This window comes from Triturus cristatus, chromosome 1_2 (assembly GCF_964204655.1).
Source record: "Triturus cristatus chromosome 1_2, aTriCri1.1, whole genome shotgun sequence".
In the NCBI taxonomy this organism is placed as follows: domain Eukaryota; kingdom Metazoa; phylum Chordata; class Amphibia; order Caudata; family Salamandridae; genus Triturus; species Triturus cristatus.
Window position 1 is genome coordinate 545759178 of NC_140580.1, and position 25731 is coordinate 545784908.

The 25731-nt window shown below is 44.3% G+C and overlaps 1 long non-coding RNA gene across 1 annotated transcript in view; it reads left to right on the forward strand.

Annotated features, from left to right (window-relative positions):
* The window catches only part of LOC146867602 (uncharacterized), a 356358-nt gene extending 334354 nt beyond the window's left edge, over positions 1-22004 (forward strand). The window contains exon 6 of the long non-coding RNA XR_014966110.1: positions 21819-22004. This is a non-coding gene — a long non-coding RNA (uncharacterized LOC146867602). The remainder of the gene's footprint in view (positions 1-21818) is intronic.
* Positions 22005-25731: the final 3727 nt, after the last annotated feature.

The following is a 25731-nucleotide window of genomic DNA, read 5'->3' on the forward strand; positions in this document are numbered from 1 at the left end:
TCTTGCCTGTTTTGCTACTCTCTTGCCTATTTCTGCAGTTCTCTTGCCTCCTCCTGCACCTCTGTTGCTTCTTTCTGCACATCTGTTGCTACTTTCTGTACGTCTCTTGCTTTTTTCTGTACTTCTCTTGCTTCTTTCTGTACCTTTCTTCCGCTTTCTGCGCCATTCTTCCTCTTTCTGCACCTCACTCTCTTCTTTCTGCACCCTTTTGCTTCTTTCTGCATCTCTCTTCTTTCCGCATCTTTCTTGCCTCTTTCTGCTCCCCTCTTGCTTCTTTCTGCACCTCTCTTGCCTCTTTCTGCACATCTGCTGCTTCTTTCTGCACCCTTCTTCCCTCTTTCTGCACCTATCTTCCCTCTTTCTGCACCCCTGTTGCCTTTTTCTGTACCGCCCTTGCCTGTTTCTGCTACTCTCTTGCATCTTTCTGTCGTTCTCTTGCCTCCTTCTGCACCTCTGTTGCTTCTTTCTGCTCTTCTCTTGCCTCTTTCTGCACCCTCTTGTCTGTTTCTCCACTTCTCTTGCCTCTTTCTGCACATCTCTTGCTTCTTTCTGCACATCTCGTGTTACTTTCGGCACGTCTCTTGCTTCTATCTGCACTTCTCTTGCTTGTTTCTTCAACTTTCTTCCTCTTTCTGTGCCTTTCTTCCTCTTTCTGTGCCTCACTCTCTTCTTTCTGTACCGTTCTTTTCTCTTTCTGCACCTCTCTTGCTTCTTTCTGCACCTATCTTGCCTCTTTCTGCACCTCTGTTGCCTCTTTCTGCACATCTCTTGCTTCTTTCTGCACATTCTTGTTACTTTCTGTACGTCTATTGCTTCTTTCTGCACTTCTCTTGCTTCTTTCTGCACCTTTCTTTCTCTTTCTGTGCCATTCTTCCTCTTTCTGCACCTCACTCTATTCTTTTTGCACCCTTTTGCTTCTTTCTGCATCTCTCTTGCTTCTTTTTGCACCTTTCTTTCCTCTTTATGTACCTCTCATTCTTTCTGTGCCTCTTTCTGCACCTCTCTTGTCTCTTTCTGCACCTCACTTGCCTCTTTCTGCACCTCTTTTGCTTCTTTCTGCACCTTTCTTCCCGCTTTCTGCACCTCTCTTTCCTCTTTCTGCACTCCTGTTCCCCTTTTCTGCACCTCTCTTGCCTGTTTTTGCTGCTCTCTTGCCTCTTTCTGCAGTTCTCTTGCCTCTTTCTGCACCTCCGTTGCTTCTCTCTGCACTTCTCTTGCCTCTTTCTGCACCCCTTTTGTCTGTTTCTGTACCTCTGTTGGTTCTTTTTGCGCTGTTCTTGCTTCTTTCTGCACCTCTCTTCCAAATGTCCGCCCCCTCTTACCTCTTTCTGCACCCCTCTTGCCTCCTTCTGCACCTCTGTTGGTTCTTACTGCACCTCTTTTGCTTCTTTCTGCACATCTCTTGCCTCTTTCTGCACTTCTCCTGTTTCTTTCTGCACTTCTCTTGCTTCTTTCTGTACCCCTCTTGCTTCTTTCTGCACCCCTCTTGCCTGTTTCCGCTCCTCTCTTGCCTCTTTCTACACTTCTCTTGCCTCTTTCTGCACTTCTATTTCCTCTTTCTACACATTTCTTTCTCCTTCTGCACCTCTCTTGTTTTTTCTGCAATTCTCTTGTCAAGTTTAAATGTCTGAGTGCTCTCGTGATTGAGGTATGTGTCTACTTGTACATGTATTCACACATGTGTTATGCATCTTAAGATGGTAGCTAAAAAAGTGAGTAGCTTCTTCTATAGGTGGTCACATTTTCTTAGTTCTGCTCTGTCATTCGGTTGCCCTGGTAGACATGTCTTATGTATATATATATTATAGAGCCCCTCAATATACTATTGAAACCCATGTGCCCTGTATTATGAACAGAAAGAAAGGCATACACCTTTTTGTACACAAATTTACATGAGAGTATGCTGTTTGAAACAAAGGTATTCAAGTATTTGTATGTTTATTTTTATGTAACATGTCACGGGGTAAAATCAGACACATACGCATGCATACCTTCACAAACTTGGTGAGACTTACAACAGTGATATGGTTAGGATTCCTGTTTTACATTTGGTAGGCCTAACATTCTGATCAGTCGATGAATAGTGAACCTTGAAGAGAAAAGTGAGGTTTAAGACATCTTGGGAGAAGGATTAGTGATTAGGCTACTTTGTATGAGTTTGTGGAAAGGTACAGTTAAAGTAGTCCTTTTTCTGCACCTCTGTTGCTTCTTTCTGGACTTCTCTGGCTTTTTTCTCCACCTTTCTTCCTCTTTATGTTCTTAAGTTGCCTCTTTCTGCATTTTTCTTGCTTCTTTCTGTTCCTTTCTTCCTCTTTCTGTACCTTTCTTCCCTCTTTCTGCACTCCTCTTGCTTCTTACTGCACCTTTCTACCTCTTTCTGTACATGTTCTTCCTAAGCAGCATAGTTAGAAATTAGCATTTAAAAAACCTTAGAAATTCCTTGAAAAGACCAAAGGTTTCAGGGACGTTATAGTTAGGCTGACATTTCACTCGTACAAAACCAGAGAAATTCGTACGTTATAGTTAGCTGAGCTAACTATGACTCATGCCCCCGCAATGCACTGCTAAAGACGTCACATATTACATCACTCATGACTTGGTCAGTGACATCACTGGGGCCCGTGGACCCCATCCTCGGGGCTTGACCACTTTTTTCTTTTTTAACTACAATTATTTTTTTAAAACATTTTAAGGGAGGGGGCCTCGTTGCCCCCCTTCCCTTGGCCACTTTTGGCCCCGGGGACCCCATCCCCAGGGCCTGGCCTCATGTTGGGGACCTTGGGGGGAGCCCTAATGCCCCCGCGGTCCCAGCCGGCTCCCAGCCTCCTGCTTCGCTTAATGGAAGTGAAAGCAGTTTTCCTGCTCTCGCTTCCATGAAGAAAAGCAGAAGTTTGAAATGGTAGGGCAGGAGCAGTGCTCCCACCCTGCCATTGCAAACTGCAATGTCCAGGGGAAGGGCACCCCGGGACATTGCTGGGGGGCAGAGGTCCCCAGGGCCAAGGAGGGCTCCTGGATAGGGGCCTCATGGCCCGCCTCACAACTTATTTAAAGCCCTGCGGAGGTGGTGGTCCTCGGGCCGAGGGGCCACAACGGATCCCCAAATTTAAATAAAGTGTGCCCTGGGGAGGTGGTGGTCCCCGGGGCAGTGTGGGGGGCTCAAGCCCCCACACACTTAGCATTAGAAGTAGCCCCGGGAGATGGCGGTTCCCTGGGCTGCGGAGTGTTGCGTGCCCCCAGCCATTATTAGCAAAGCCCCAGAGAGATGACGGTCCCCTGGACTGTGAGGGGCCGCATGCCCTATGCATTATTAGTGCATTATATGCGGGGAGGTGATGGTTTCCAGGGCGGCAGGGGCCCCTGCGGGCCCCTGCTACATAATCCTGCATTGTCCCCGGGAGCTGGATCATCCGGGGGCTTAAAATAAATGAAGCATGGGAGCCCATACTTCATTTTTTTAAAAGTTTTCTGCTGGATTTGCGGCTCCTATGCGATTCCCGCCGTTTAAAACAAAAATGCTTTTTGGGCTTTGGGCAGGCCTATGAGATCAGGGTGTTTCTACTCTGCCCCCTCTTCTTGTTTTATTGTGTTTTTTCTTGTGACTTGATTCTAACGAGTCACAAGATGGCTGCCAACACTCCCTGGTTTGAAGTGTTGGCAGCCAATCAGAGTCAAGCTTGTGATCGGGAGGGTTCAGCCAATCAGATCTCACAATGCTCAAATATCGATATCTGTAAATATTTAAATTTCTCCAAAAACTACTGAATGGATTTACACCATTTAAAGAAAAGAATGCTTTCCGGACCAAAAGCTACCTTTTTGCCAAATTTGGTGTAATTCCGTTCAGCAGTTCGGGCTGTAGCCGTGTCTAAAGTTTCCTATAGAAATTAACATGGAGAAAACATATTTTGTGATGCCCCTTTTTTTTGGCCCCCGCTTGATGAATCACCCCAAAACTTTCAAGACAGGAGCTGACTTGAGCGGGCCATTAGATTTGAAAATTTGGTGAAGATTTGTCAAATATATATATATATTTAAACTGTTGTGTAAATGTTAGTAGTTAATGGAAATTTATTTGGGGGTTATATTGTTATGAATGTAAGTATATATTTTATTGGGGTGCATTATAAATGTAGGTAAATGTAGTGGTGATAAATATCTTTATTTTTTATTTAACGGTGTTAAAATGTTTTATTTTAACTAATAGTTTTCCGTAAATAGTTGTTTTTACATTATTGTTTTTTAATGGTAGTGTATTTATTTGGCAACATTATTATAGTCGATATTTGTGTTCTCAATATTTGTGGTTTTATGCGATAAGTATAGGAAGGCGCTAATTCAATTTTTAACAATATTTATTTTCTGATAGTTTTGTGGTGCAATATTGTTTGCATCGATATTATTTCAATGATCCCATATTTTAGCAGTGGGCATTTTGTACAAAATATTTTTGTGACTACACATTTGCGCAAGTGGAGATCTGTTCCATGAGCCATGAGCCACAGGTAATTTTGGCAGGTCATTTGAACTCAGGTGAACATTAATGTACTTGCCATATTGCGGGAAAAACACTTATATTCTTAAGTTTGAAAATAAAGTTGGTTGAGAACCAACATTTCTAAATTACATACACATTTTTAAGCAGAATTTAGAAGTACACCTTTATAAATCTAGCTCACAAAATATTAAAGAAGTAGAATTTATAAGGTAGCAATGTAAATACATCTCTCTAACAGTAAAAAAGATTTGGGGAAGACATTGCTGAAAACACAAAGATATAAAAGAAATTGTACTTTTCAGAGATGTATTATACATCAAGAGAAGTCATTTCTATAAAAACATGCACATGGGTTCCGTTTTTTTCAGCACAAAATTGACATATACTTGAGGAGCTGCCATATTTCTTAGGAAGGACAAAACAAATTGTCTGAAAACTATCAAGCGACTTGTGAAGGGGAGAATGTAAGTGCACGCACTTTATTAGAAAGTACATGCTTCCTTCTTAGATATGTCTGTACAGTCCCATTAACATTATAGCATCCTTGCAGGGATGTGCTAGTACTCTGCCTTTCAAATAAAAATAAGTTTAACTGTATGGGGAGCACCTTTACAATTTTAAACCAAGTCAGCGTAGGACGCGGAGGGTAGAGTAGGGTTGGGCATGATGGCATCTCTCATTGAACTTTATCTCGCAAAGGATATCAGCTGCTTTACATGTTAACTGCAAAAACACCAGCATGCAGCTGCCCCTCTCCCTGGGCATCTTAGGAAGGATAACATGGACTGCTCCTGTGCTGATGCAATCCTCTATCGTGATTTGCACCAATCAACCAGTGCGAAATGTTGCTTTTACACGGGTCAGTTAATGCAAATGATGTTAACAGAAAGACAAAAATCCAGTCAGTAGAACCCGATAGTTCGGAGGTTTCAGTTTTAGGCAAAAATAGCACCTAAAAGCACAAAGTGCCTTGTGTGATCATCTGGTCGCGTTAGACCATTTGAAAGTCTTACTTTCAGATCTACTGCAATGGAGCGCAGGCTCGATACAGGAACCAGGTTAATCCTGTTAAAAAAGTTACCTTCTCGAAGTCTGGCGTGAAGAGTCACGTTTGCAATCGAGAAGGCACTGAGGTGCAAAGAGAGCGTGAAGAGCAGTCTGTGCAGCAAGGGATGTTATCACTGTAGCTCTAAGAGTCGGTCAGGGCATTTCTGAGGGTCTTTGCTATATCCTTATATTAACAGTCACCACAGGCTGTCATTGATGTAGCCCAAGAACAGATCTCGCTTTGCTGTTTGTTGCTCGAAATTGCAGTAGCATGAAGGACAGATCTTCACCAGAGCTTCGCGGTGGCGGTCATCTCACGCGGCAGAGTCTGGGCACAAAAGGACTGTTCTCAAAGAGCCTAAAACTTTAGAATTTAACCTTTCTTCTTGGGAGGAGATTAACTGATGCCAGCCAAGGGACCAGGACCTAGGGAGGCACCTCTTGGGATCAGGACCTCACTGCAGTAGAGGCCGGCAGGACTAAGGCAGGTTTAGTTGCAGGTCCAAGCAGGTCCAGTGTGATAGTTCAGCCGGGCAGTTGTAGGGAAGCTTCTGGAGCTTGTTGTGTCCCTGTAGCTCAGAAAAGAGATCAAGCAACTGACCTTTGGCATCCCTTAGGTTAGCCTGGGATGAAAGGAGCAAGTCCAGTCTGCCTTCTCAGAGAGCAGGGCAGTCCTGAAGCAGGTGGGTAGTCCTCTGGTAGCAGCAGGGCAGTCCTCTGGTGGAAGGGCATTCATTCTTCTGTGATGTTCAGAGCTCCAGGAGTGTTCAGAAGTGTGGCTCTGGAGGTCCAATATTTATACCATGTGCCAACCTAGCAACCTAACTGTGTGCGGGGGGAAACCTGTCCTATCCACAAATCTGCTCCCTATCGAAAGTTGTCACTTATTAAATGTAATAAAGTAACTCAATGTTAGTCAATGGGAGGGATTAGCCCTTACAACAGTGAAAAACAACCTTAGGGTATTTTACTGCCAGGACATGTAAAACTTAACTACATGTGACCTACTTATTAAATATAATGTACTCTGCCCTATAGGGGTAACTGATTTGTATTAAAAAGGAAGGTTTAGGCCTGGCAAAAGATGTATTGTGCTAGGTCGAACTGGCATTTGAAAACTTCACTACAGGCTGCAGTGGCTGGCCGGGGACATGTTTGCTGCAGACCCACTTGTAGCATTTCATTTGCAGGCCTTTGATACATGTAGTACCATTTACTAGGGACTTACAGGTAAATTATCTGTATCAATTGGGTAGATGCCAATTGTACCATGTTTTTCGGGAATGGGCTCAAGCACTTTGCCACTGGTTAGCAAGAAAAAAGTGCACAGAGTCTTGCTGCAACGAAAATGGGTTCAGCAACAGGAGGCAACAATCTGGGGAAGACCCTGCAAAAAGGGCCATGTCCAACAAATATTAAACCCGAGTGGACATTTGTTGCATACTTGTACCTCATTCTGATTTCTTGGCTGGCTTTTATTAGCAGGTGGATCTGTGTGCCAAGCCTTATTTGATTGATTGTGCTCGATTGCCGAAGGTCCCTCATCTCCTTCTGCACTTAAGGAATCTCCAGTCATCTCTGGAGTGCAGTTAGCACCTTTTAAAACTTTTATCGAAAACCAGAGGCATAACTTCCATTGGTGCAGAAGTGAAGCGCTACTGGGACCCAGAGACCGAAGGGGTGCATTGAACCCTGATTATTACTGCATTTGATACTTTAAACAATAGACCAGGTGCCCATTTCCTTCCTCGCTCTAGGGGTCAGGCACCCTGGCTATGCTACTGCCAGGGGAATAACTGCTGAGAGGTTTAAAGGGTCAAAAAAATATTTGCCCTACGTCTTTCTTTTGAAACTTTCTAAACTCTTATCTGCTGTAGTGCATTTAAAGTATACATCATGCCTACCCCGCATTGAATGGAAAATGCTTCCACTACTGCTGAGCCACGTGGGAAGGGCACACACCTTGTTCATGCTGGCTCATGCTGCAACGAGGAGGCTCATTTAAGGTCACAGAAACCTTTTTAAATACTTGAACAATAGCAGCTGCACAAAAGATGATTTTATCCCTGTCATCTCCTACTTTGGCTGCCCCAGTGGTCTCTCGCTAGGTTTTCCACAATGTGCACTCGTCAAGCTGCACATAGTCATCTTTCTCAATTAACCTTTTTTCTTGTTTGCTATAGGCACTTTGCACACTTTCCCGGTCCCGTGGCAGTCTGAGGGCTGCAATATGCTTGGTGGTGCCTGAGGCACCGCCAATGATAATATTGCTTTCCTCACTGCCAGCGGTGTCATGGAGGTTCTTTCTGCATATAACTGCTGGGGGTGTGGACAGAAAGGGGGCCATACAACCCAACAAGGCCCCCTCTTGCCCCTGTGCATGGGGTTGCATGCAGGGGGGCACATGTTGTGCCCCCATTTAGATATGCACACCCAGTTTCTGCACAGGAAAGAATGCACAACATGGTGGATTCCTTCCCATGCAGGAACGTGCACTGGCAGTCCTGTGGCATTGCTGTTTAAGGCTCACAATGAGCCTTTAAACAGCACTGCCGTGGGATCCCCATGCTGCCCGCATGGCAGACCACAAGATTGCTTATAATCTGGTGGGTGGGCGGCGGTGAGTTTTGGCAGTCCAGGAGGGTGGTGGTGGCGTGCATGCCCACCCCAGGATGGCCAAAACTCATAATCAGGCCCTTTGTGTTCACTTCTAGTGGGTGTGAAGGTGAAATTTGACACACTAAGGGCCAGCCTACTGATGTGATCCCATTATTGAGTCCCGACATGGACAGTGTTTGATGTTTTGTTTGAATATCTAGTTGATTGTGCATGGTGTCATGCAAGAATGATAATCAGAAGAATACTCTTGCGCAATTTAATAGTGGAAAATGTCAATCGATTGATAACAATAGCTTCTGTAGGTCCAGTCTTCCTTCTTAACAAGTAGACCAGCAGGCAGCAGAGCAGCAGAGTAGCAGGGCTGCAGAATGGCAGTTCTTCTGCCATTAAAGCAGCACAGCAGTCCTTCTTCTGGAGTTTCCACAGGTCCAAGAGTGTACTGAAGACTTGGGTCTCAGGGTCCAATATTTATATCGCGTGCCAGCTTTGAAGTAGAAGAAGTTTTTAGAGAATTTCCTTTGAAGTTATTGAAGTTTTCCACCTCTCCTGTCCTGGCTCCAAGCTGGTTTCATGAACAATGCAGTGGTGACAAGTCCTTTGTGCAAAAGCAGAGCCCAGTCCAGGCACACCTAGTCCCTCTATTGTGTGACTATCTGGGAGGAATTTACAAAGTCTAACTGCCAGTTTCAACCAGTCATGTGACCCAGGAGAGAGCAAAGGCACCAGATGGCTTAGGGCAGGAAAATGCCAACTTTTTTAAAGTTGCATTTTCAAAATTGTACTGTAAAATCAGACTTATTTTCCACTAAAGAGGATTGTTTGTTACAATTTCATAGATATCAAACATGAAAAGCGTACCTGGCGCCAATAAAAAAGTTAGCAACCCAATGTTTTCCTATGGGACAGTTTGGCCTCATAGTAGTGAAACATGACTTCAAGAGTTTTTCAATACCAGGGCATGTAAAACTTGAAAGTGCATGTCCAACCTTTTAATTACAATACACCCTGCACTATGAGCTACCTAGGGCCTACCATATGGATGGCTTTTGTGCACTAAAAGGGGGGGGTTTAAGGCTTGACAAGCGGGTCATACTGGCAAGTCGAATTGGCAGTTTGAAACTGCATTCAGGCTGCAATGGCAGACCAGGAACATATTTTTAGAGACTACTTAAGTGGGTGGCAGATAATATGCTGCAGATCCACTGGTAGTATTTAATTTACAGGACCTGAGTATATGATATATCACTCTACAAGGGACTTATAAATAAATGAAATATGCCAGTCAGGTGCAAGTCAAATGAACCATGGTTAGAGGAGTGAGCACAAGCATTAAAACAATGGAGGGAAAAAGGCAAAAGGTTTGGGGGTGACCTTTCAGAGAGGGCTAGGCCCAACAGAAGCCCCATGGAATTAATCCAAAGGGCCCAAGACTGGTACTGCTCCAAGCTCTGTGGTACTTATCCAGATGCAAGTGAAAGCACTCTATTCCACCCCCAAGCTAAGTCTCACCAGAACCTATTTGTTACTACTGTAACCCAGGTTCCGATCATGTTTGAGAGTCCCGTTGGATTTGAGGAGGCCCAATGATGGTGCCTGAGGTGGGAGGAGAATTGTGTACTTGCCACAGTTCTGGAAGTTGATCAGAGTAGTCAGTATGTGGATGTTGAAGTTAACAAATTTCCCGTGTCCTTTCTGATTGACACCGGAGCCATTTGTTGAACCGTCAGGCTGGTTGAGGTCCTGAACGTACCCCTCTTGGGAAGGAAAATCCAAGTTCTAAGTATCATGGATCTGCGGCATACTAACCAGGTTTCAGCTACTGTTCCAGTGAAAACGGGCACCATTCAAGACCATCATATATTTGTGATATGCCATTCAAGTCCTGTAAATCTGTTGGGAAGAGACTTGGTTTGTAAACTCAACTGTGTGATCTATTGTACACCTGATGGTGCAGAAATAGAGACCCAAGCTTCAGACGCTGAATTCAAATTAAAATCCCAAGAGTCCACAGTGAGACCGTACCCTGTTCTTACAAAGGAAGATTTACATCCTGACATTTAAAAAAATATTCAGAATGGAGGTGTGGTATTTCACTGGCAGAGAGGTGGGATTAATCAAGGATGCAAAGACTCTAAAGATTACCCTCAGATTTGATACAGTTTTCCCTCAGACACGGCCCTACAAGTTGACCCAAGAGGCCGTAGCAGATTTCACCCCGATCATTGAGGATGTGGTTGAATAGGGCATCCTAAGAGAAGTTATAGGGAGTCCAAGTAACTCTCCGATTATGGACTTGCAAAAAGCTAATAAGAAGTGGAGAATAGTGCAGCATTTCTGTAAAATATACAAAAATGTCATCCCATGATATCCAGTTGTACAGAATCTAGCCGTAATCCTGTCCAAATTCCTTCAGCAGCCGAGTAGTTCATGGTCATTGGATTATGCCAGGCATTCCTTTCCTTCCCCTTGCACAAAGTCCCCTTGCACAAAGGGAATCACTGCCTCATCAAATCAAATTCAGAATCCAAGAGAAAATTCTTGTGTGGTGTTGAGCTCCTCAGGGATATACGGAAAGCCCCTCATACTTCAATCAGATCCTGAAGAAAAACCTAGAAACCCTACAGATGCTATGTAGCTACATACAGTCTAATACACTATATTGACTACCTTCTTGTGGCGTCATTGACAAAAAGCTTGCAGACAAGACTCAACAGCACTGCTCAACTACCTTGCTGAGAATGGGCATAAAGTTTCTCCAGAGAAATTACAATATGTCAAAATGAAGTCAAATACCTCCAGAGAAATTACAATATGCCAGAATGAAGTCAAATACCTCAGATATCAGATTGAGAAGGCACCAGTTGAGTGTCCCATGAGCACATTGAAACTGTAGTTAAAATGAAGTTTCCCACCAAACAAAGAGAGGTGGGAATGTTTTTGATAATGGTAGGATACTGCTGAGAGTGGATTTCCAAATTTTCCCTTTCATGCAGATCGATGTCAATAACTCAGTGCCAAAGGATGATGATTGCATGGGGGTCTTCCAAGAGCTTACAAATCTGCTTTGTAGTGCACCGTCTCTTGGAATGCCACACTACAACAAAGACATTTTATTTTTCAGTCATAAATGTGATAGGTGTGGATTATCTGTGTTGGCACAGACTCATGGTGAGGCAAAACGTATTCTTTATTTTTGAGCTATCATTCACCCAGTAGCTACAGCATTACCTGGTTGTCTCAAAGATGTTGCAGCAGTTAGTCTGAATATACAACCGACCGAGAACTTTCTATTGGCCCACCTCTTGATAGTTTTGGTTCCTCATTCCATTGAAATTGTCATTACGCAGACAGAATCTGATCAATAGCTGTCTAACTTGCTAGGAGAGAATCATTATTGCTGCGGAAAATGTTGCATTGATGAGGTGTAATACCCTCAATCCTGCGACCTTTTTGCCCACACCAGATGAAGATAATGAATATGAGTGTGACCACAATTGTATAGGTGTAACTGAATTATGCACCAAACTGCGACCAGACATATTGGGTGTGTCTCTTGCCGAACCTCATCATATATTATTTGTTGATGACTCCTGTTTGAGAGACAGTGTGGCATTTTAAGAGCAGCCTAGTCCAGCTGTATCTTTAATCAAATTGGAGAAGCATCCTACCTCTGTCATGTAACTTCAAAACAAGTGGCAGAAATCATTGCCCTGTTGATTTTGGACAGTTTTGGTCACGGAAAGGATTTTTTTACATCTCAAATTTACAGAATACATTCCAATTACCAAAGGAGATAGTTGTCGTGAAGTGTGCTGCACACAAGAGTGCCGATGACTTGGTCACTAGAGGTAATCGATACGCAGATGAAGTCGCCCAGTATTGTGCCCTTGACTCCAGCACATTCCACTTGGATAAACTGTGCACTACAGAGGAAGGGACAGTCTCAAATATCTTATTGAACATAGTACGGACCTGTAATGAACTAAAAGAATTGTAACATGAAGCCCCTGAAATTGAAAAGGTGGGAAAAGGTGGATTGTGTGAAGGATGCCAGTGACATTTGGGTTTATTGGGAAGGAAAACCAGTTCTGCCCGATTCCACGTTGCCTGCCATGATGAGACATATGCATGGCCCGATCCATGTCAGTTGCGATGGAATGGTCCAGGCTTTCAAGCGGTTTTGGTACAATCCTCAATTTTGGATTATGGCTGAGAATTTGTGTCAGAGATGTATGACATGTCAGAGAAAGAATGTGGGGAAAAAAGTTGTTGTGACAATGAGTCACATAGGAAAATCTAATGACCCTTCTAATTGTCTCTGGGTCAATTGTTTGGAGATGCCCCGTTGCAACCAACTGAGGTACATATTTGTCATTGTATACTTATTTTCCCACTGGTTTGAGGTCTACCCTACAAGGAGATTGGATAGTCAGACAGTTTCCAAACTACACCTGAGGGAATTTATCCCGCAAGGGACTCACTTAAAAAATGAGGTGAGGCAGCTACTATGTACAGCCATAGACATTGACCAGAGATTCCATTGCAATTACAGACCAGAAACCTATGACATTGTAGAGAAACTAAATGGAACAATTAAGGTAGAATTAGCTCAATTCTGCACTTATACATCTCTTAATTGGCCAGATGCACTCCCCCTGGTACTGATGAGCATTCAAAGTACTCCAGCGGAAGGACCTAACACTCCCCATATGAAGTATTGATGGGAAGATCAATGCGATTTCCCTCTGTTCCAGAAGCTGCACTTGTGAATATCACTGATGACCTAGGGTCTGATTACGATGGTGGTGAGACCGCCACCGACAGCCTGTCGGTGGCGGTCTCACCGCCATCATAAGCAGGTTTCCCACCCACCATATTACAATATTACTGCATGGTGTCTGACACGTAGTGCAGGGATATGTCAGGTGTCCCTATTTTGCATTGCGGCTGGTGCTGCAGCCAGCACCATCCGCCGCAATGCACAACATAGGCATTACGACCGCCGTGGTGGCAGTCGCATTGTAATGCCTCTAACAGGACCGACGACAGCATGCCGGATGGTCCTGTTTCCAATACGTCCGCCTGTTTCTGATACGTCCATCCGCCATCGCAATCAGCCCCCTAGTTCTCGAGTACTGCAAAGGATTGACTGATGTTGTCTGTTCTATCTCTCATCGGGGTGACATTGCAACACCAGACATAAAAACTGCCTCCTGCCATGACCTGAACCGTGGAGACTGGGTTCATGTGCCTAGAATAATGTTAGCAAGGTCTGTACTAGGTCATCCTAGTGACCAACAAATCCCTCAAATGTGCAGCTTGCCTAACTGGATTTAACCTTCACATACAAATAGAGCGAGATGAGACGAGTAAGAAAGGGAGCCAACCTCTGCTAATTCTTCAAGCCCACCTTGATCTGAAGTTTCATAAAAGTCAGAGGATAAATTAGAGGATCAGCCTGAGAATCCTCAACCCCATGCAACAGAGTCACAGTCGGATCCATAACCGCTTGGAGAAGCAGAATCCGCAGCAGCGAGTGACAGCTAGGATCACAGGCTGAGACTTTGGATATGCCGAGATTCTAGAGGCACTTGGAGAACTGAAACAGAATAGGGTGTTGGAGAACTCCTCTGAAGCAGAGAACGGAGCAGAAGAGATTCCACTGTGATCTACAGCATCTGATGATGAACTGGTGTCTCTTGAACCTGGAATTGCATTGCGAAGAAACATTGCTGAAAACTGAAAGGAGAAAGAAAGAAGTGCTGCTCAAAGTGATGAGATCAGAGGCAATTAATGAAGAGCCTGAAGACCAAGACGATGAAAGACAAAGGGAAATCAGTGTTGATAATTTAGGACAGAAAGGGAGCAATGGCCAAAGAGATAGAAGAAACACAATCAGAGGTACACAGGTCCTGCTGAGGGAACATACTTTGTGAAGAACAACAAGGAATCTGATGAGTACTTGACTGACACTGACACACCTCCATGAATTAAGTTGCAGTGACAAAAGGCATGACAGATGTCCTAAATGTCCTGTTTAAAGACTGACAAAAGTCAAAAAGCAAACATGCAAGATTAGGGTAATGGTCAGAGAGCCTAAGAACCTTTACCATCCAGTTGATTTAGCTGATTGTCACAGTAGATTTCAAGATAGACTAGAGACAATAGGGTAGGAATAGAGGAATAGAGGACTGACATTGCAAGTAACAAGAAGAAAACAATCTCCTTTGACCTGGAGCAAGATTAACATGTTGGACAAATGTCCTAGTAATTTTGGAAGTTGTAATAGCAGTGACCGCGTTTCGGTGGATGTAATATTTCTATCTCCTGGAGAGAGAGGAAATTGCTTTACCAAACTTCATTAATGTGACTAAAACAATTTCTGATAACATAGAAATTTTTGTAGGTAGAATTTAACATTTTCCTCAGACTGGGAATATCTATGATTATAACATTTACTTCCAAATGTTGGCTGAATATGTAAAGTTAATGAAGATCAAGAATTGTTATATCTGTTCTTACCTTCTGTCTTTAGTTGCTGAGTTCTTGTCTTACATTCACCTACCCCTTTCGCACTGGCAGCGGCCGCCAATCTAAAGTGGAGGGGTATTTTTTAAAGAAAGTCTCATCTGCCACTGACCGCCTCAGTGCTCCCCTCCCGGAAATTCCATGGGCCACAGCACAGGCTTCCCACCCAATCCAGACGCTGCTCTCATGCGCTACCTAGCATGAGAGAAGCATCTGGATTGGCCTGAGTGGGCTGTTCTGACACTTGCTCAGGCACAGGGAGCTTGTGGCTTTCCCCAACCCTGCTGTGCAACACAGCTGGGTTGGAGAAATATAAGTGTGCATGTCTGTTTGACCAGCCTGAGACAGCCAGCCAAACTGACATGCACACTTGTAAGTTAACTCCACTCCTCACTGCCATGGCATGGTCTCCCAGCCCAAGACTCCATGACTCAGGCTGCTCAGGTAGTAATAAATAAAATGATAATAAAATTGTTTTATTATAATTTTATTTTTCATCTGCTGGCAGTGGGGTGATGCTCCTCTGCTATTACTGAGAAGCCGTGCCTACCCTTTCATATGCTTTTTCATGCAGAGTGTTTCTGAACCTATTTATGGTCAGTACTCAATCAAGCTGTTTTACTCTGACTAGGCGTATCTTTATTTCTCCTCGTTACTTCCCCTTTCCATGTGTGCTGCATTCAGCACTAAACAGTGCTTGAAATGGAAAAACAGAAGTGCAGGTACTCTGTACCAGAGTACCTGCTTGTTTCTGAGAAGTGCTGGTACTCTCAAATTAAAAGTATAGCATTACTCTTGAGAAGTGCCGGTACGCTCCCTCTCAAAATAAAAAAGTGCTGGTACTCGGTACCGGACAGTACCGGCCCATTTAAAGCACTGGCATTAAACATAGAAAGAGTAAAATGCCTCAGGGGATTGTTTTTGTGCAGAAGGTATCCCTTCCTGTGAAAAAAACAATCCTGCTTTCAACGAGGCACCCTTGCACCATGGTGCAAGGGATCCTGTGTTGGCGCTAGGCAGCACATTGTGCGCCAGCGCTGGGAAATGAAAGGAATACACTGTATATTAAGTATGGCGCATGCCTACCCTTTCCCTGTCACGCAGAGCAGTGAAGCAATGTGACTTGCTGCGCTGCATGATTACTTGATAAATATGCCCCTAAAAAATGCCTTTAGCTAATTAGCATAATCTGTTGACTTTCCTTTGGATAGCAGATCAGCTGTCGCATCTAATGCATCGTCTGTAGTAGAGAGCTTAAAAGTTGGAGATTCAGCATGGAAAATGGCCTTCCATGCATCCCTTCTTTCTGTGACATGGTATAAAATATTTGCTGGTAAGGTATGAGTTGTCAGCTAGAGACTTGGAGCCAGACTTAAAATTGGGTGATAATAGAAAATTTCCGAATTTCTGGAGATAGAGGTAAACCAGGAAGCAACTCTTTTGGAGGAATGACCCACGCTATAGTATCCTCACAATTCATCGGTGGCATTTTTTCTGGATACAGCTCTGCCTCCAGAACTCTGAAGATATTTCTTCACTACTCAGGCTAAAACCAAGCCCTGACTGATGAAATATTTACCCATGGAAATGGCAGTCTAAAGAACTGACGGCTCTTGGGACCTTATTACAAGTGTCCTGTATTTTTACGATCACTGCTCAAACACTTAGGGGCCTATTAATGATGGTGGGTGGACTTTAGTCCGCCCGCCACCCTAACGGTAACGGGACCGCCCGCCTGCCATGCGGCGGTCCCGCCATCCTAATCATGATGCGACCACCACCGCGGCGGTCGCATCTGGCGATTTAACATTGCGGCAGGTGCTGCTGGCTGCAGCACCCGCCGCAATGGTTAAATGCCATGTTGTGCATGTCCATGCACAACGTGGCAGGCACCGCGCAGTGCCTGCGACCTGGTGTGTGGACATGCAGAGGGTACCATAGGTACCCCCCAAGTGCACCCCACCACCCCCTGGGCCCACAACGGGCCCCCTAAGCCATTGCCTGCCAGCCTTTCCATGGCAGCATCGCCGCCATGGACAGGCCTTAAAAACCCAACATCATAATATGGATGGCGGTGCCTGCTAGGCACCGCCACCATATATGTGCCCAAGCCGGCCGGCAATCGTAAAGATTGCAGACCGGCGGAAAAGTGGCAATTCACCTTATGATGGCGGGCGGATCGCCACGGCCAGGCCGGAGGTGGCGATCCGTCCACCATCGTAATCAGCCCCTTAGTTGCAATTACTATTTTTGGGAAGTTAACCATACTCTGTATTTACCGATTGCAATAAAGGTCAGACACCCCAGGTAAATTTCGGTAGATCAAACATGTTGAAATCTACCAGGGGAAAACGCTTCAGAAAATTCTCATTTTGTTCTGGTAAACACCAAAATCCGCATGATGTTTGGCAAAACCTGGAACAGCTGCCCAATACATTTAAAACCCCACCGAGTAAGATTGTGCCAGAATTTATGGATATTACATCCGACACTGGGGCTATCAAGATCAAGGTGTCACTGGGGCATATCATGCCCTAACATGCATGTATCGCCTCAGTCAGCAACAACCACTGAATGCACGTATTTGTGCATTTTGTATTTTGTGGACTATTGTAGCGTGATATTCCAAGCTGAAATACACTGTCCGCGGCTGGTTGAAGCACTGTCGGGTCAGATGGTGATAGAAATTAATAGTGGGAAAGGTATCTTGATATTACAGAGCTTACATGTACAGGAAGATCCCTCACTTGATAGCGGCTTTTAGAAACTCTGAAGGATTTCTATGCTCTGTTCCAGGAAAACCGGTGCAAATGTTCCCGAATGAATGGCGCTGCAATTATGGCTATTAAGCATCGCTCTGAGAACATTTGTTTCAGCCCAAATTGATTTTGGCCTGTTGGTGGGTAATTAGGTAAATGGTTTGCTTTGCTTCGTGCTGCTGTCTGCTTTGATCTTGCGCTCCCTTTTACAGACCTCTCGGAGACCTGCAGCTCGCCTTCCACGCTTCTGCAGATGGCGAACTCTCCGCAACCCAGTATCAGTTGATTGGTCCTAGGGATGCTGTTAGCAGGTGTACTTGGCTGGCTCGGGAGAGGGGTCTTGGAGGGGAAAAAAGGCTGCCGCAGAAATGACTCCACAGCCCGTGTTCTCTTCTAATGCGGAGAGTTCTGCTGCATTAGGCCTCCTACGCATTCGAAGGACAGAAAGGGTAGAGAGATGTTAATATGTCTCTTTTCTTTGACAGGAATTAGCGTGTTTGTGCAACATTGGCTGACCAGACATTCAGGATTTGATGGTGCATTCACAATCTTCACATGTCTGTCCCAGGGACTAGACTCTTTATAGTACATTAAATGTCCCGGTGATGAAGACAGGGTCGATGGGTACCAGGAAACGACGACAAATAATTGTACTCAGAGCACAAGGCGGGAGTGCACACGGTTAGAGGTGTCTACCCACTCTTTTCACAGGATGGACGCTGCCTCCCCAGAAGTTGGGCCAAAATGTCCTGGAGCAATTTTCTGCAGCTTATGTACTGAGCAGCAATGAGTAGCCCGCAAAGTGGTTTGTTATTTTAAATTCCACCTGGGCCCAAAACAAAAGCAAAATTTATGGGGCCATAAGGCCTACATTTGTTCAAGTGTCCTGGCTGGGAGCCATGGGCACAACTAGACCTGAACTCCGGGGGGGGGGGGGGGGGGTGGGCGGGGGAACAGAGGTGGCTGCCATGGCTTGCGGGTGGGGTTGCAAGTGCGGGGGGCGTGGAGTGTCCCGCAGGGTGAGGGGGGGGGTCATATGAGGGAAAAAATAAAAATGTACCTTTCCGATGGCTAGGTCCTGTGTCTCTGGTCCTGCTCCTGCTCTCCTGCTTCCGACTTCAAGAACAGGAAGCAGGCCGCCAGGCTTCCTCCTCCAAGCCAATCACAAAGCTGCAATGCAGCGTTGTGATTGGTCTGAGCACCGTGAGATGGTGCTCAGCCAGGGGCTGTAGTGGTGGGCATGTTCTCCATGCAGGCTGTAATGCAGCCTCCATAGAGAAGGGGATAGTGCTCATGACTGGTTTGGGCAGGCCGAGAGGGCAGACTAAAAAGTCATTGCGCACTTGGGAGTGGGCAAACCACTCCTGCCCTGCCCTGCTCCCTGAGCAGAGCAGCCCACCCACAAAGGAAACATAAAATGATAATAACTTAAAGTTATCATTTTATATTTCCTTTCCACTGCGCAAAAGCAGTGGGGCGACTCTCCTCGCCATAGTGGAGGAGCCGCCACTGGGGGCTAACACTCCCAGCCAGTGCAGGCCCTAGCAATGGTCGCACATTGTGCAAAAGTCTTTTTTGGCGCCTCCTCCCCCATTTCCTCCTTCTCCATAAATTCCCTCACTACCACTCACCAACAATGCACCTCATCTCTCTATAGCACCTTTCTGACAAATATTTCATTTTTTATAGCGCTGCTCATAGTTTACTCAAACTCAGTTCTGTGACCTGCATGGAACATATTCTTTCTAGCAGGCACATTAACCCTCTGTGCTGTGTGGGTGGCAGGAGTGCCCATGTGAGTGCACGGTGAGCGATGCGACAGTGTGAGAGTAGGGTAAGAGGAGTGACTGCAGGGTGAGTGAGGTGACCATATGAATTTGGGTGCGGATGTAAGTGCAGAGGGGGACAAATTAATGCATGGTTAGTGATGCACTTGTTTTACTCAGATTGTAGATTGAGCAGTGAGGGGGACAGGTGAGTGAAATGTCACATGAGTGTAGGTTGAGGTACAGGGTGAACAGCACAAGTGAATTGTGAGTGCAAAGTGATCACTGTGAGTGCAGAGTGAGCGGGTGAATGATGTGAGTGAATGGTGATCAGTGTGAGTGCATTGTGATTGCTGTGAGTGCAGGGTGAGCGTGAAAGTGAATGGTGAGAATGAGGAGTGTTTTGTCTGAATGCAGGGTGCATTCCCAGACACTTGAAGTAATTCAGCATGTTATTGAGGGCGGCGTAGGGTTTCAGATATAAGTTAAACTATTGCTATTATGGAATTATTCAGGGATCGAGGCTGAAGGAAATAAATAATGTGCTGATCCTGCAACAAACTTTCAGTCTTATGATTAGGGTTACCAGCTCATTCTTTTTATATCCCAGACGGTACAAAAATAAACAGTCACCTAAATCTGTATTTTCAGCTCTTATCTGTGCATACTTCCAACAGCAAATATAAATAAAAAGCACTGTTAATTGTGTTCTAGGGCTGCCTGAATGATCCATGACTGATAATTGAAGGGAACAAAGAAACAAAAAGTCACATTACAAAGAAGAGCATACTTTTTTATTTATAACCCGATTTAGTGTCAAGACGAGGTCTTTGCAGGCTGCTTAAACAACACATGCCTGCTATTTTTCTTTTGGCACCCTACTTTATATTCCTTTTCATGAAATGCATCCTCACTCTATAGCAGTTAATGTAAAATACAAATGTAAGGAATAGGCAGAGTGGGGGCCCAGGGGATACTGGAACCAGAAAATAACCTGAGCCTCAGTAACCAGTTTACAAAGGTATGTAAATATGAAAATGGTCTTTAAAGACCTGTGAAAAACTCTGGCATGCCAGAGAAAAAACTCCAGACACTGCCCAGCTGAGCCCAGGCTGCAATACTTGACTGGGAGGAGGGGCTGAAACCCTGTCAGCCCTATGGGCGTTGCTCGCCTGCTGGGAGCTATCTGGAGCCTTACATCTAGATGCAATTGCGATGGAGGGCAAACAAAAGCACACAGCTTATTACTTAGCAAGTACTTAAGATAGGCATGCTTTTAACTTTGTTCATTCCTGGTAAATAAGAGATATCCATACAATATCAGATGTGTTGATCTGTCCCATTATTTACACAAATAACAATTTAAATAGCACTATTTTTTTTTACTTGTTTTATAGCACTTCTCATCCCTTGGCAGGGTGCAAGAGCGATTTACATCACAGGTACACATTACACATTGACATTTACAACAGCGAGTATTACAAAGTGTAGAAATCTCATGTCCATAGCTTACTGCACTACGTAGTATAAGTATATTATATCGGTGGTTGATGGAACAATGTCAAGATGACATGGAAAGAACAGAATCATGCTGGGCATCTAAATTGAATAATCCAAATGTGGATTTGGATAAGATTCTCTCCCTTGCTGACAAGATCTTTCTAACAGCAACTCTTAAAGCACAATTTTATAAGACTGAATACAACCTATATTTCACACCGACAAAACTGTTCTCATGGGGGAAACGAACAGACGATAAATGTCCTCGGTGTGGGATGGGCCCGGCACATCTAATACATATGTTTTCTGAATGCAGTAAACTGCCTTTGTTTAAAACTAAAATATCAGACTTTTGGGAAGAGGTTTTCGGCCACAAGGTCCAAATGTCTCCTACTTTATTTTTGTTAGGGTATGACAATACTCTGGGTCATAGTAAGGAGGAAGAGCTATGTTTGTTTTTGGGCATGGCAGTATATAGAATAATATTGGCTACCAGATTGAAGGACATAAATCCTCCTAATTTCCAAGTTTGGATAACTCGTTTTTTGGGAATAGCAAACCAAGAAATGGCAATTTATGCAGTCAAAGGTAAAAAGGCTAGACAACGTGGTGCTTTAATCTGGAGGCCAATCACCTCTTCTGATTTTTCTGTTATTCTTCAGATTAATTGAAATGTAGTATTTATTTGTGAGTTATCTAAGCCTCGGATTATTATTTTCTGTACTCTATTCTAAAAAATATGTAAATTTTGTTTTGTATATATTGCACGCAATGAAGTTGCCTAATAACATTTTAAAAAAATAAATAAAAGAATTGTGTTACAGCATAAATATCAGATTTTGTTCTTTGTAACAGAGGGTATTGGTGTATATATAATACCATGGTGTGGTCAACTATGAGAAGGTTTTGCATAATAAATGAAGATATTTAATGTTGTTAAAAAAGTTGCGGACATATGATTTCCATCCAGTGAAGTTGTAAATGCGATTTAGAATGGAGATAGGCAGGCCGAGTTAAGTGTAATTTAGTGGACAATATTTTACAAAGAATTCATACAATTGAAATGAATAGTACATTGAGTGCATTTATTTTGTTTTTTTACAGCCTTGAGGAAGTCCTTTTTAAGGACGAAACGCGTCAGCTGTGGCAGTTAAGAATTGATGACTGTAAAGAATTGATGGATTGATCTGAAAATTTATGAAGAATATGGGAATGATGAATACATATACATAACATATTGATGGAACTGATGATTCAATTAACTTTTATAAATAAAGTTTCCAACATCGGAAAAAAAAGAAAAAAAAAAAGAAGGATTACAATTTGTGAACTGCATGTAACAAAACGATTGCCGTGTTAAAAGCAGTAACCCACTTACCTGGCTACATAAAATACAATTATGTCGTCTGCATGTTACATAATGTGCTTTGCAGTAGACATATTAACCCTCTATTCTAATTTGATTCTAAACTGGAACTATAAAAAATACAGATCTCTCCAGCAAATGTGCTAACCCCCAGAGTTATTTCACCATTATAATCATTCTCTGAGATTTACTGGGCACACAAAGATCTCTGCAGCAGGTTCCTCAATCACATACGATATTTTAAAATGCAGACTTTTTAACCAATTAAGCAGAATAGATGTATTGCCATGCTTCTCTTTGTTGCCAATTTCTTTGTGGCAGAGTTTTAAAAAAAATGTATAAGTTGAGGCCCAGATTTAGCATTGGGTCGCATCACTTTTTCGACTCAAAATCTCTTTTGTTAAGTCTTGTAGTGCACTCAACTGTACTCATGATAGACCTGCTAAACATATGAATGAGATGTTAAGATCTGATGTCACTTGTTGTGATGTCACTTCCTGTGAGGTTATGGGTTGTGATGCCACTTCCTATGATGTCACTTCCTGTGATGCCACGTACAACGTCACCCACCATGATGCCACGCGCTGTGATGTCATGAACCATGATGTTATTTGCATTTTGCATAACTTGGTTAGTCCTCCCACTTCTATTTTTTTAGGACTTGTGCCCTGACTGCGAACTACAGCAAGAGCCCTGCACGTGCCGGTGATGGCCCTCAGAGCCCGTATTATATATCAGGCACACTGTTCAGCTAACATGAACAGTGTGCCGGATTACAATGAATGCACTGCCCTCATAGCAGCCATGAACTCGGGGATGCCATGGAGTGGAGCAGTCAGTGGAATAATGGAGCAACTGCTTTAATCAGCTGCTCCATGTTTCACTGTGTTGGTGGCACCTGCCTGCACTTTAGAGATGGGACAGAGATGCCCTTTTATTCAGGTGCAGTAAGTGACTGCACCCAATTTTAGGGGGATGTCTAGAGGGTTCATGGGACCCCCTTTGTCCACTCCAGAGGACTGCGCAATGACAGTGTGCCACCTTACTGTGTTGCACTTTCACTGCGCCTCCTAACAACTTCTTTGACTTTGCGCCCAAGTCCATAATATGGCACGGGTGGAAAGGCAAAGAAATTCCCTCATTTGCATGCAGCCACACCCCCATGCAAATGAAAGAATGTCCTGTCGAGATATGGCTGGCTACCAAAGAGGCCTGGGGCACACAGAGCAGGCGATCATGCCAGTTGCACCCCCAGGGCGCTTATGTAATATGACCCTAGTAGCGTATCTTTGCCAATAATGCTAAAAGGGTGTGGATCTGACCATGTGTGGAGCTAATCAGGGTATGGGTGTGAGTGTCTCTTTCTTTCCCGGAACTCCTCTCAGTGCTTAATTTGTAAAAGAATGAGTTTTGTTGTCCGAAGCTCTGGTCAGAGGTCCAAGGCTGAGGCAATTAAATGTCGGCGCTTTGAATACGAAGGCTAATAGTATAAAATCCACATCATGACTTTTTGATCCTCTACCAGTCACTCCCTGCCCCTTTATCTTGCTCCTGCAGGTTCCTGCTTTGTCCCTTTGTGACAAATTTGCCGTCTTTCGATTCCTCCTGTGTTTGTTCTTTGTTTGATGTGTTCTCTCTTGCGCTCGGTAAATATCTATTGCAAAAAAATAAGTGCCAGTCTCCAAAAATAAGTGCCTGAGGCCTCCACCGGTATCCACCAGCTCAAACTAAGCACTGGCTCCCCTACATCGGTGGTATCTGCTGCCACTGGCTAGCTCACTGCCTATGAAGGTTTTTGTTAGTTTATGAAGCTTTAAACATGGCAGAAATGGAAATCCCAATTCCCTGGGATCCTGTAAATGCCAATCACCAAGAGGTAATATCCATGAGGTAGAGACTACATGTTGCAAAGAAGTGATCTGATGTTGCACACATGCACAGTGCAAGTAGCTGAGGTCCAAATTGAGCTCACATGAGCATATGAAACAGCATGTGCTCAAATTGACGTAGTTGGAGACGTCGTTGGAGCGGGCAAATGCTGGGGCCTAGTTGACCTGCAGTGAACAGTCTGCAGCCTGGGTTGCAGGAGGGGCGAGTGTTGTGACATCTGTGCATTAATGTACAGTGTGGGAAGGACCAAGCCTATCCTGCACAGCATTGCTGGTTGCATTGAGTTTTTTCTATATCATGAATGGTGGAGACTATCCTATACATTACTGCTGGTTGTGTTGAACTTTTTGGTGCTGTGCCCTGCTGCATCCGCTACCCACGACCCTCAAGATGGACGACTAATGACGCATGACATCAGATTTATGAGAGTTTGTCTCAACATTCAATCGGAAATCAGGTGCTTGCAGTATATAGCTCTCCACACCAGTGTTTGAGGTATGATTTAACTTAGGGTGTCTAGATGATTCTCAGCAGGAAAAACCAGGACAGGACATAGAAGTAGGGCTACATTTTGAAACAACCATCAGCATAGTAGGAGTATTTGACAGCAGCTATATTCACAGAAAAAGAGCTACAATGAAAGCCTCCTCCATAGACATAGATGAAGAATTACAGAGACATTAGACAAAGGCACTATACGGCTGTAAAATATGCCCCTTTCAACAGACTTTGCCTCAAATAGTTGAAAAACATTTGCTGAAGCTGGTGACAGCAGTGGCAGTTTTGACTCATCTAAGGTAGTGCAGAGGTGTTCATATGCCTGATGCAAAAGATGTGTACCATGCAGATAACAGGCCAGAATTTTATGTGCATAGCTTAGTGGGTGCTAATTGGCAGAGGTATGCACCTTTGTCCAAGTAGGGGCCCTTCCTTCTAGTGAGGGTAAAGAAGTTACACACTTTAGATAACACCTGCTCACTCCCTTGGTAGCTTGGAATGAGCATTATCCGAAAGACAATGTGTAAAGTATTTGTACCCACACACACAGTAATACAGTGAAAACACCACAAATGGACACCACACCAGTTTAGAAAAACTATGGGGCAGATTTATGTTAACTGGCGCATCCCTGCATATCAGCAGGGATTCGCCAATTATTATGCGCCACAGCTGCGCCACCATGGATGCGCCGCATTTATAATGCGGCGCACCATGGGGCAAAAACGGCACAGATGCGTGACGCATCTGTGCCGTAAAAGTGGCACATTGCTGGAGTTGCGTCGCAAGCGCGACGCAGCTCCAGCAATGTTCTGGGGGGCCCTATCTGTACAATGCTGCGTCAATCCTTACGCCTGCTTCAAGCAGGCGCAGGGTTTTGACGCAGCATTGGCCTAAAAGTGACTGAGTGAAATCTTGTAGATTTCACTCAGCCACTTTTAGGAGGTGTTCCTGCGCCGGAACGCCCCCACCTGCCCTGGAACGCCTACATGTGGCGCAGGGCTTTACAACGTGACGCATCTCCGAGATGCGTCACGTTGTAAATACCCCGCACCATGGCGCAGGATTTGCGCCGCTGCTGCGTCACAAAAGTGACGCAACGGCGGCGCAAAAGTGGCGCAAGTGCAACATAAATCTGCCCCTCAGTATCTTTATCTAAACCAAACAAGACCAAAATGACAAAATTCCACCATGCATGTATCAAAATATGACCTTTAGAACTGTTATTTCAAAAATAGAACTTGTAGAAACAAAATACCTCTA